Source organism: Haliotis cracherodii, unplaced genomic scaffold (genome assembly GCF_022045235.1).
Source record: "Haliotis cracherodii isolate W230 unplaced genomic scaffold, xgHalCrac1.p SCAF_9, whole genome shotgun sequence".
NCBI classification, from domain to species: domain Eukaryota; kingdom Metazoa; phylum Mollusca; class Gastropoda; order Lepetellida; family Haliotidae; genus Haliotis; species Haliotis cracherodii.
Genome location: NW_027266343.1, coordinates 45460217 through 45473442, shown reverse-complemented (window position 1 = coordinate 45473442; position 13226 = coordinate 45460217). Strand labels below are relative to the sequence as shown.

General features: G+C 37.1%; 1 pseudogene; it reads right to left on the bottom strand.

Annotated features, from left to right (window-relative positions):
- Positions 1-8323: 8323 nt before the first annotated feature.
- LOC139451670 (peroxidase-like) lies at positions 8324-13104 on the bottom strand (annotated as a pseudogene).
- Positions 13105-13226: the final 122 nt, after the last annotated feature.

Sequence of the window (13226 nt, the reverse complement as noted above, 5' to 3'; positions counted from 1 at the left end):
AGCAGAAGTAGTGGTAGTTTGTTGTTGTTTTAGTAGTGGTATCCAATATATGTCTCAAGTATCACGTGCCCATGTTATCTGCCAAAGATTCGCTTATCCATACTCGATGAAACATACATACTGACTGTTTCATATATCAACGTTGACAACCAGTACTAACTTTCCAGAACTATAATTGAGATATGTGTGTACAACATAAAATGTACGACTGGACTTCGTGTTTATGATAAAGTGGAAAATTTACGATTACATTGAATTGTCAGTTCCTATTAGCAATATCGATGATGGACAATTATTTTCAAAAGTTGACCCTGTATGTATTATTTCATTACACGCGGGGACTAGAAAATCCTCCAGATACAAAATGTGGTAATTATTTCAATGCGTCCCAACACTTGTCTACAAAGCATGTCAAGAACAACTCCTGATGAGAAGCGGATTACCAATTGTCTCATCATTATCACACCACTCAATTACAGTTGATGACGACACGCCCACATCAACACTATTCATTGATATAATCCCGGATTTGTTGTGAAAACAAGATGTAAACTTATTACGGATTATCATCAGCATCAGCGGATTACGGGATAATCTGTGTTTGTTTATTCGGCAAAACATGGCTGTCCAAATATGTAAGAACCATGCCCGATCTATCCACTCTCATATAATACAATCATTGCTTCGTGGCGCAACCTACATATGCATCTGTATCCCTCTAAAGCACTCCACTCTGGTAATGGGATACTTAGAAGAAATGTTATATTCCAAAGCAGAATATTAGGTGGATGTAAAGTGAAAGAGTTATTCAATTTCCGGAAGACTCTGGATTCGATCCATCCTCTGATTGCATTCTCTATGAAATGTGACCACAATTTCAGAGATTTCATTTTTGGACGCGAATGTTATTAAGCAAGGCGGCCAACTGAAAACAAATATTTACTACAAGCCGACGGACACGCATCAATACCTACAATTCAATTCATGTCATCCACGGCACACTAAAATTAATATTCCATATTCGATGGCAAGAAGAGTGTGTACTATTGTTTCGGATGTGGACACAAGAAACTGAGGATTAAAAGAATTAAAGACATATCTCCAACTACAAGGATATCCATGTGGAGTGGTTAAAGACGCTGTAAATAAAGGAATGAAAATTCCATGAGAAACATTAATGAAAACAAAAGAAACAGATACAGACACGGACATTGTTCCATTTGTGTGTACCTACAATCCTCGAAACTGTAAAGTAATGCCCGTTATAAAAGCCAATTTTTCCAATTTTACAGCAAAGTAAAACTGTGAAAACATCTTTAACTAACTGTAAACTTATACGCAGTACCAGACAGCCTAAAAATCTCAAAGTTCAAGTTTAAGTTCTTTGTCCATCCAAATACTCACAAAATGCAAATACCGTCAGTGTAACAAAGTGTAACACACCTCGATGTGGAGCTTGCCCAATAATAATTGAAGACTGTAAATTTATTTTTTTTCCACGATAAACTATTTACTGTTAAAAACAACATGAATTGTCGCAGTAAAGATGTTATATATGTTTTAACATGTGCGGGATGTGGTGAGCATTATATTGGAGAAACTGATATGCAACTAAAAGACCCAATCAGTGTACGCAGACAACAAATTCTAGATACAAATTACGTTGTATAAATGTAAGCAAACACATTGATGAATGCGGAAGTGGTCATTATACTGTCTTTCCGTTTTATAAATTATATATATGTATATATATGCATTTACTTAAGAATTGAACGTCAGTTTGGATGGGTTCATTGAAGTGTGAACGATTTAATAGCGCTGGTTAATAAACTGTGTGAACCTCCGAACTTGCGAGTATTTGCCGGCTCTCGGTCACATACGTTTCCCCACTCATACTCAGTAATGCAAAGAAATATAGTTCTTTGAATATATACAATATAATCTAGAAATATGTCAACATAATTTCATTCTCTGAACAAATTTACAAACAATATTTGGGATAAATCAAATCTTAAAAATAGGTTACAGGAAGATGAACAAAAATATAAACATGGCCTCGATGCACCGAGGCGAGGTCAACCTTCTAGCGCTGATTTATATATGACATCACATAAGTTTATAAAGAGGAGCATTTGGAGTCGAACGGGAGCATGAGGATGAAATTTATAATTACATGCTGTTGAAAATGACGTTTATGGAGCAGTTATGGAAAACAACCCGACGTTTGAACCCTCTCATAGCACTAGCAAATTGGGAATATTACCGATTTATGGATGTGTTGCTTGTGTTTGGATAATTGCAAACCAATTCCGACGATGCGGAATGGACTGGTGGGGATTGAACCGAGTGCTCTGAAACTTGCGTGTTTTGTGTTAATTTTCAACGTCAGGGTGTGTTATATTTGGAGTTTGGGATTTGTCGCGTGTGTTGTAATACTTTGCTAAATTAGCTGGTGTTTCTTGTCACCTACTGTATGACCAGCTTCATTTCTGTGCCCCGTCACTCCTCATGTGCCGCCTCTTCTTGACCTAGAATGCACGGAGAAGGTCGAACTCAGAAACCGGAATAGTAGATTTCTAATTCCGTCTACGGATTTTTTCTCGTCTCCGTTGACCAATCGGTAAAACAGGCAAAGGTTTTGAGGTTTTTTAAATTTATGTTGATGTTTTATGGTTTCTCAAAAGCTTTTTTTCCCGATGCGATAGTGAATCGGGTTTTAATTTGGGATTGATCAGGAACAGTCGCGTTTGCTCTGTGTCAGCGGCCACATCTGAGCAGGGTACTTCATTGTTTTCATTGTTGCTAGATTCCTGTCATTTCCGAAAACAAGGAATCAAAGTCAATATCGCTCAATAAATCAATTTCGTTCACCTCAGTAATTTTTACAGGATTAATTTTCTTTACTTGCATTATTAGTATTGAAAGATAGCCATTCCATATCCAAATCACCGTAAGGACAATCCATTCGGTTTCATGTAGCAGCTAGACATCAAACACCAGAACCAAAGCATTTATTCATTTGTAAGCCAGATGATATGTTACAAGACCAGGCAAAAATACTAAATTAATTATATTGCTGATAAATGCAGGGATTAAAAAGAAAATCGAAAAACGAGTTGATCGTAAACACCGATCGAAAAGTCGGGGAAACCCCGGAAAGTAGTTCCGGCAAAAGTTCACACGATCAATTTCACAAAAGATTGTTCACATCGTGTGAACATTATTTGTGTCCGTTCACAGGTATGTGAACTCCAAACATCAGATCACGTGACTACCCCTCAGCATGAAAGAAACGGTGTAAACTTCAAAGTAGGAAATTATTTGCATTTATGTGTCTCTTGGGCCATTTTGGTTGGACAATTCACCATCTATGTTGACATATTTAATAGATGCATGTATTACTATGTGCACATGATAACGGTATGTCGTGTGACGCAACAATAAACTATATTCTTATCGTATGAACGAATCAGATTAATGGAAGAGCACCAACTCACGACAACTGCTCATCGTGTTCATTGACAACTGGATAATGAATGACAATAGTCACATCATTAAATGTCCTATGTGGAATAATGATATCAATTGTAGTTATTTTCACTCAAAGACGACCATATATCGATCATTTGATGACAGGGAATATCAATACCTATATAAACAGCTGGGAGTAACATTTGCATCATCATCACATGGTATTCGTCTTCTAAAATCATCTTATTTTTCTTCAAACTAAATTCGCAACATATTTCATCATGAGGAATATTATCGTGTCTTCCAATCTCAACATATAATCCAAAATTACTACTTATAAATTTTGATAAATGCAACTTAATATATTGAGGTATGTTCATTGTTACACACGATTCAGTATTATAATTATTATTATTAGAAGTGATATGTATTGTTCATAGTAGCTGCAAGTCGATGAACCTTCCAAGGATGGTATCAATTGTTGGAGAGCCTTGTTTAAATTCGCATAAAACATATCAACATCTATAATGTTCTGCTGAATCCAGAGTATACAAAATCCTGGGCAAAATACAATATATTTTTTTATTTAAGTAACCCACGTGTGTCTTCCAGCATAACCAATAGATTTAAGTATAATGTAAATCTCATATAGTAGTCTATTATTGTTGAGGTGAATCAATTTAGGTCTGTATTTAATTGCTATTGTCATATAAATACATTGTCTGCCAGTCTGACACACTCTCCAAGAATCTTGTTATTAAGAGTATTCTTATTAAGTCTTTTGCAGAATAAAGTCTGTATACTTTCCAAAACCTTGTCATATGAAGTTCCCCAGATTTCAGAACACAATATTGGAACTGTCACACCCTCAAATGTTTTTAAGGTGTCTTCGTATGACAAATATCCAAATTTCTTTTGATAATTATTGATGTTGATGAGTGATTGCTTGCCTTGTGAAGTGTGACAGCTAAAGATTTTACTCCATGATAATTTAGGGGTAAAAACTATCTGTCAATATCTGTAGAAGTTAACAACTTCAAGACGTCTGCCTTTTATGTTCATTGCTCAGAGTTCCTTGAAGGTCCCCTTCTTCTAAAGACAATTATTTTGGTTTTACTTAAATTCACTTGCATTATTGAAGAATCACACACAAAAAGAAATTCTAAAACACTTATTTTATTTTGTAATTGTAAAGCAGTATCTGCATATAGAAAAGCCAAAGTATTTGAAAAGTCAGCCGCTCTATTCTTACCATTCTTCTCCGGATCAGATATTAATTCATTTAGAAAGTTGATAACAAGTTTGGTGCTTACGACACATCCCCGACGGGTTCCCACGTCAGACTTAAAGTAATCAGATAAACCGGTTGGATTCCTTACACATGCTGATAGATTGGAATACATACATACGTGTTATTTGACTTTAAGAACTACTCTTCTCAAACTCTTTAATAAAACTTCATGATTAACTCTATCAAATGCCTTTGAAAAGTCAAAGAAGATGATGTAAAATCTAATCTTAGTTTTTGTGCAACTGCCTGTAAGTTGAAAATGTAATCAATAGTTAAATATCCGAGTCCGCTTGAGATTCGTGTATAATATTATCAATGTCTCACCAGGGCTGTAGTCTTTTATCCAGAATATATGTCAGGACTTTGTATAGTGAGTCAATAAAAGATAAGCACCTGTTGTGGACCCGTTTTGTGAAAAGGTCGGCACAGTTGTAGGTAATGGCAGTCTAAATATTTTCAGATATGGGCCAACCAAAAAAATCCAATATGGTCGCCTTGGAGGAATTAAATTCTGATACCTGATAAATTCTGTATATCTCGTTTGAGCATGACCCACAATCTAAATATATCATGAAAAAATGAACATTTTGGAATGTATTTACCCAACACTACATCTTTAAAGAAAATAACTATTTTAGTAGACTATTTGATTTAGGGAATCTAAAGTGTGAAGACGCATCATTAAAGCCAATAAAATAAACCAGTTTTGTATACTCATATGATAAATAACAGAATGTTTATAGAATAACATTGGTATCTATCAATATATGCGGGTACATGGCTAATGTTCTGGTTGGCTTGTGATCATATTTGCAAAGTGGTGTACTAATCAAATGTGCCACAACACAGTCCCACCTTGCTTTGCACCCTCTCTCGTACTTACAACTACATCTCAGAAGCTATTGTCATGACTTAGAAGCTTGTGGTAGTGTAGTCCACAAAGGTGCATAGCCATGTGCTACTGATATTACACATTGTTTTGGAAATGCCTGTTTCGGCCTCCAGAGTTCGCACCAACAGTGACCAGCTTGAAATATAACTCTTTTGACATGTTGGTGCAAAACAGCTGATGTCGGAGGAAGGAATCAACTGATCATCAACTCTTGTACAGATACTGGCCTGATCATACATGAAGACCACACAATGCTGAAGAACTTGCATCATGTTTTTCACATCTTGTTCGGTAAGTACATCATCAATGAGACTGAAAGCCTCAGTTGTTATCATTCAGTGTCTCCCACGCTGTCATACTGCTTTTCCAAGCACAAAAATGTCTGGACACAGCCAGAAAAGCTCGAAGTGAACAGGCTTTTTCTCTGGTCCTTGGAATCCGACAAGGACATGAACAGCCAAATATCTGAATTGTTTGCCACTTCCAAAAGATATCCATATGCTACTGATATTACCCATCCCTACTCAGTTGCTGTGGAAATGTCTGTTTCGGCTTCCAGAGTTTGTCCCAGCAATGACCAGCTTGAAATGCTGGACTTTTTGACATTATTACCCTACATATAGTTCACATTTGTGGTACGTCGTCCTGTGTACAAAGCACAGGTCCTATATCAAGCGATGTTAAGTAAACTGAATGGATGGATGATCGTGTTTAGCGGCTTGACTTGTGCGAGTTTCTAGGGCTTTGGTCCTGTCCAGCAATGAAACACATATTACATGCTGTGTCACCCAGAAGTGAATTGGAAACCGACAGGAAGAGACGGTAATGTGCACTTTCAGCAAGCTTCCAGGAAACATTATCTGGGACAATATGAAGAATATTTAAGGATTGACTGTGTATTTTGTTTGGTTCATTGAAGTATGAATCGAAAAACCGATTTGCAAACTGTATGAATCCCCAATGAACCGAATCAAATGCACAGTCAATGCTTACAATTAAATTCGACAACGAAAACATAAATAGTTTAACCAAAACTTTATTTATATCAAAGCAGTCAAAAATGACGAGATTGATAAACTTTCCAGGAATAGGAATACATAGTGTGGCGTGACATGAATCGGGTGATTGTTTAATTTATGCACACGCCCACAAAGTCAATAGCCAATGAACGGAGAGTAGAATAAAACAAAGTTCATTGGACCTGTCAATCAAAGCAAGAGCTGAGAAAAACCGCAATAGTCAGAATGTAACGAACCGGAAGAAATATGTCCGGGAGAAGGCGGCTGTTTCAAAATGACATGGTCAGTTTCCCCCAGATTCGAACATTAATTTCCTGAGAACGGGTAGACACAGTTGAAAAAATGCTAGTTAGAAAGGAAACCCGAAGACATGAAAGTTGTGGAACCGAGGCGAGCGGGAACAAATCAGTCGAGCGAGCCTGCACGTTTGCTCATTCCTTCTCGGCCTTCTGTCTCAAAGGGTTGCTTGGACAATGAATATGCATGGATTTCGCTAAATGCCTTGTGCATCACGATGCACATGCGCAGAAGGGATTTGCTCAACAATAATTTTGGGATTCACCGACACCCCGTAGTTATAAAAGTAGTCCGCTTCGTGGCTTAATTTTTTAAATTCATTGGGAATGAATGCAATAACACGTGACCAATTCAGCTGATCAGAATGCAGGGATTTCAATGAACACAAGGAAAATTTAATTATATACATATAAATGAAACACTGTATGGGACAATGCGAACTATTTGCGTGTGTAGGAAGCACTGGCGGCGAAAATGGGAAGTGTAATACATGTATAGGAAGCACTGTCTGGGACAATGTGAGCAATACAATTACAGGAAGCTTTGCTCGGAATAATGAGATGTGTTTGGAAAATGTATTGTTAGAAACAATATGTATCTAGCACCTGGATACAATGTCAGGGTACCAAATATTAACACAAATGTGAAACGTATCAATGTGCCAATGAGCCTGCCAAACGGTGGATAAATGACACTGAACCTACAAATTAGGATACCATGAAACAGAAATGCAAAAGAGAACGTATTTATTACAAAACAATTGCGAAACTAACAAATACAATTAAATGCAATATATGTTTGAATACAAGTATTGTTCAATATTGTTTCTATTAAACATATAACACGAATTTTCACACATGATCACACATATATTGATAGTTGCTTTGAGCACCACATCAACAATATATTATACAATATCATACAATGACGTAAAATAAAATACATCCCCTTTATAGATCTATGAAATAGTCCAAGTCATACATGTACAATATGTTTATGCTCTTATACGAATAAATTATACAAAACCATAAACATATACTGCCAATATTAATCTAAGAAAAATTGAACATCATACAATGGCTACTTGTATACTATGATTGAATGCTTTGTTAGTGTCACTTGATTTATCTGATATTTTAGTTAATAATTTCAGCATTATGCCATACTTAAATATACTTATTAAAAACAATTGAACAAAAATGTGAGAAATGTAATGTATTCAGTGATTTATATATCTTACAAAACAGGACCAGTAGTGTGGGCTATACATGTTGGAACACCTTATACCAAGAAAATGTTATGTTTGAAGTCTTCAGGGCTTTTGTTGAACCTAAGGGCAGGCGAAGCAACTTCTCATCTCCGCCATTTGGCTAAATCGATTGTTGGAAGATCGTTGCAGGGTATCATAGGATTGCTTTGAAATACAAAAATGTATCATCCCATTACAATATCAACATATGAGCATACTTTATATGATCAGGTTTGACATTCGTATCCTATATACCTGAATGAGCCTTAATATAGCATATTCAAAGTGTGTCACACGCTGTACATGGATCCAGGATATAATTATGACTATGGTTCACTGATATACATTTTGATGACATATTACGTAACTACAGGTAATGAAATACGCCAAATATACCAAATAATAGAACTAGATGTTTACATTCCCAACCTTTCTTTTGAGTATACTGTAAAAGGATCTCTTTGAATGGATTTCACTCCTGAATTCCTATACGGAATTTTGGCAAAGCGCATTCGTCGGATCTCAGACAGTTGTCCTGAAATAGAAAATGCCATTATTGTTTATATGTACAATCACTTCGGAGAACAAGAGAGTATCCAAACTATTGTCAATCAAACAGTAAAACATTTTGATGAATTGAATGAAACGTCAAACAAAATTGTATAGCATTTTCATCTTAAAGGTATGTTAAGTTATCTAATAAGTACATATAGTGACATAAAAAAATATGTTAACAAACCATACAAGCACGCAGAAATCTTAACAGATTTGACAGTACCTGGTGTAAAACCCTTTCTTGGGTGAGGTGTTTCGAACCCGAAAGAGTCGCCATATTTCAGATCATGAAACTGTTGACCAATCAGACAAGCGAGGAGGGGGCCCACTGCACCGCCATGCACGTGTTGTTCAGCTACTGCACCGGTGAATACGTCGATGTCATCAGGGGAACTGAAGCAAGAATACACACACGTAAGGAGATTTTGAGAAATGACAGAGAAGAGTTAAAGTATCTTTATGTTATATATTTGTTACACTAATTCTGTACACAGAGTACACTAATTCTGTATAAGAGTAAATTGAATTACACAATCCTGTATACACTTTTCAAAGCAGGTCCTGCTTTACCAAATACACTGTCATCAAATGAAGTCACTTCCGATAGCTGACATGCCTTGCGGAAGTTGTTGTATGATGGCAGGCCATGGTAACGACCTCTCTGAATATTCAAGGACACGATGTCAAAGCCTTTATTCCCCGACGTCTCAAACAAATGCTAAGTCATCCCACTGTTGATGAAGCGGTTAACCTCTTGATGTCTGTCCTTGAGGATAGCCTTCAGCACGGTGTCCAGATCTTTGATGACCTCAAAAGGTCTGTTGAAGAGTTCTTCTATTGGTACACTTCGATCTCCGAGGGTCAGGAAACGTGGAATGGTGGAGTGGCCGTATCTGAAGGCGGCGGTGGCAAAAACATTGTAGATGGTGGGGTTTTGGGTGATGTTGTACCTGAAGCTGAAGTCAGGGGTCAGTCTGTACTTCCTCATTGCCAAGGGCCCAACAATAATGGGCAGCCATTCGCGGTAGGTGACTTGTTGGATGATGGCTGACACAATCTTTCTGGCCTCCTCAAACAAGACATCATCAGGAGTGGTCGATGGCATGACATCAGCAAGTTCTTTGACAAGACGGTTGTGTTCTCGGACAAACACGGTGTGTAGCACGGCCAGACCAGGGAACACGTTCACACGGTCGTCACCTGATGATGAAGTTATAAAGAAGTTGTGACAATGTTGTGAAATAGATTATCCATATCATTTCAAATTGTACAAAATAGTCATGTGTGAAGTACTTTATGAACACACTCTGAAAATATTACTTCGAATACATTAATAAGTTGTATTTACCAGCTTCAAAACACCATTCGTTGGTATTGCTTGTTCGACAGTTGCCTTGGTTGGATTATGGCAACAAGTTATCTCCCTTGATTTTCATGAAGGCTGAAAAGTTGAATGACGACATTAATTTGTATGTACAAATTACTCTCAAAATGTAACATATTTCTTTTATAACGAATTATAATTTATTACTAAATATTGCCTGACTTACGTCCATTCCTAAGGTGATTGATCTGATCCTGACTGAGGCCGTACACGTTAGAAGCGTCCACGAAGGACGTCAGTAGGTTCAACTGTTCTCGAGTAGTGACATGGTTTTCAATTAAACATGGGTATAATCATACAGTTTTGTTTATGGCTTCGTTACTTAATACGTTGTGTTAGAAAGAACAGATAAATAATGACTGAACAACCCAATATTGAGTTGAGGTTATCTTCACAGCTTAGTATTCATATACTCACTCCTTCCAGGTGCTGGGGCTGATCTTTTGAACTCCATGCAGTTCTTTTGGAAATGTCCTTCATTTACTGGCATGGTGATTGGGAAACAAGGGCCGCTGCAACAGCAAAACAGCAAAAGAATTAACATGTTTCCTTGTTCCAATCAAACAGTGTCATAATAATGCGTATGATGCATAAGTACATGCATGTGATGTACTCGGGATCTTACAGTAGAGGTTTATGATGATGGAAAGGGTTTTGTCTCTTTCATCCGAATTATAATAATGTCTACAATGCCACGTAAATTCAAAGTCTGTTCTTTATCATTCATTCATTTTAAATATGACGACCAGTAATTTTGATTACCCGAAACAGAATGATTAAGTGTGGAAAATGTAGAATGTTGATTGCTTACCCAGCTTGTACATCAGAATGCATCTCTCCAGTAGTGTGACCATCGCAACATTTGGAGTGAACATCACCTTGAAAGAATATGAGGATTTGTAAAGTTAATACAAAGATTAAGATGCATAGCGTTATGATGAAAATAGGTTCGAAAAATATGGATTACAAAAACAAATACATCACAGTTTGTCTGATTTCAACATCACACTTCTGGTGACTTAGGTAGTCAGAGAGTTTTGGCCACTTGGCACCTACCTGCATGGAGGGGAGTTCCGGTGAGGTCGTGGTCCACAAACTGCCCCCACTGCATCACCATCACCGTGTGTCGTCAGAAGGACTGTCAACTTCCGGATGCACGGTCACACTGATGGCACGTGGCCTGGGAAGGGGATAACCATCAACGCCTCTCATTCGGGGAACGAACTTGCCTGGAAAGCCAAACCTTTTTCTTTAAAAGTTCCCTTGCGCATGGTTAGTTGTGATATTGAAAGGGTATAACTAAATGTCCCCATTGGAATAATTACAAGACTTGCTATCAAACGGTCTGGTTTATGAATGAATTGCCATGGTTATTAGCATGAAATAATGATTTTCAAGTTCTTATATCAATATGATAACAGAAGAAAACCTGCTCTTTACCATCATCATATGCAGGATCAATAAATCTCTTGAATAGTTGGTTGGTGGATCCCAAGGTTGGCCAGCGAGCATTGTTGCAACTTCCGTCCATTGTCCGGTAGCGGGCGTCTTGTTTGCAGTCAATAGGGCGCCATCTGTAAAAGTGAATGGTAATGAAATCTAACGATAATTGGTGTAAGGATCAAATACATTGAACTCTCACCTACAAACGAAGGTTTCCATATATAGAAGTATTAGTAGCAGATGCTGCGTTCGGATCTAATGATATGCTGATGTCGTCTGAGGAGATCTATGTCGTCATAGATAGTGATGTCGATATTGCAGAACAATGAGACTTCTTACCATGCAGGAGTTTGAACATGATGTCCATTATTCTTTTTTCTCTCTGCATCGTTTGTCCATCAACTGTTCTTTGGTGGTCACCCGAAGTCGTTGGTGAAGTTTGTGTCGCACCAGCAACATAATCTAATATGTAAGTAAGTTTGAACATCAGTATAGAGAAATAGGGCTGTCATGGATTATGAATGCAATCGAAAAACCATTCATACTCCGCCACCCCATATTGTGTTCTGCTTATTGGTGTTAAACTGGGTATATGAAACTATCTGGCAGTATCAAACCAAGTTAGAAAGATTTCATGTGCATCGTTCAGGGTATGTCCAAAACCATATTAACTCATCTTATGTCTGTATATCCCTTTCAATCTTAGAATTCAAGACAACATTATTATCTCCAACCATCGTTACATCAAAAGTGTATCTCGACTTGTAACATTGTACCTGGGGTGAACTTACTGTTCATTTTTGACAAATCAGTGACATCGTCAGGGAATTTCTTGTTGGTCTTATGGTCCATTCCAAACAGAACCAGATCTGATTGTATTGCCTTGACTGAAGGAAAAGTAGTTTAGTCAAACAGCTAGTATCACAAAATATAATATCCGTACATTAAAACATTCAAATTAAATTTAGTAAAATTGATATCACAAAATGTACGTCAGTGCATTGAAGGACTTAATATAATAGTAACCGATATCTCTTTATTTCAGCATGTAGCATGATGCCAGTTGAGTGAGTTACACCCAAGCAGAAGGAAATAAAATAGTATTATTACATCCTTCACTATTGCTTGTCAAGATTTGGTTCATTATTTTCAAAACACTATACTCACGGTGCTCAATGACGGAATTGATGTTGTTTACCTATAAGGAAATGAGTAAACACAGGTTAAATAATCAGCCAAGGGTAAAACAGATGTGATAATTTCAAAAAGCGTAGGCCTCCTGTTGCTTTGAACATTATGAAAGAAAGCAGTTTTAGAACCATAAATTCATTGTCAGAATTTACATGATATTTCTTATATTTTCTAATTGTCTACAGACTTTCATCAATCGCCAGATAAATACTAGAAATGAAGAAGAAGAAGAAACAAAAAACAGCCTACCTCCGTGTCCGCCTCTCCAGCAGTGACCACGGTCAACATACACACAAACAACACAACTTTCATCGTTTCTGCTTCTGTCTAGGACACAGTGAGAATGTATGATACACCAAAGATGGAGCCTTGTATATATACTAATATTCTTGATTATGTCAACACAGATTAACGTTTAATTCACTCTCCCCTTG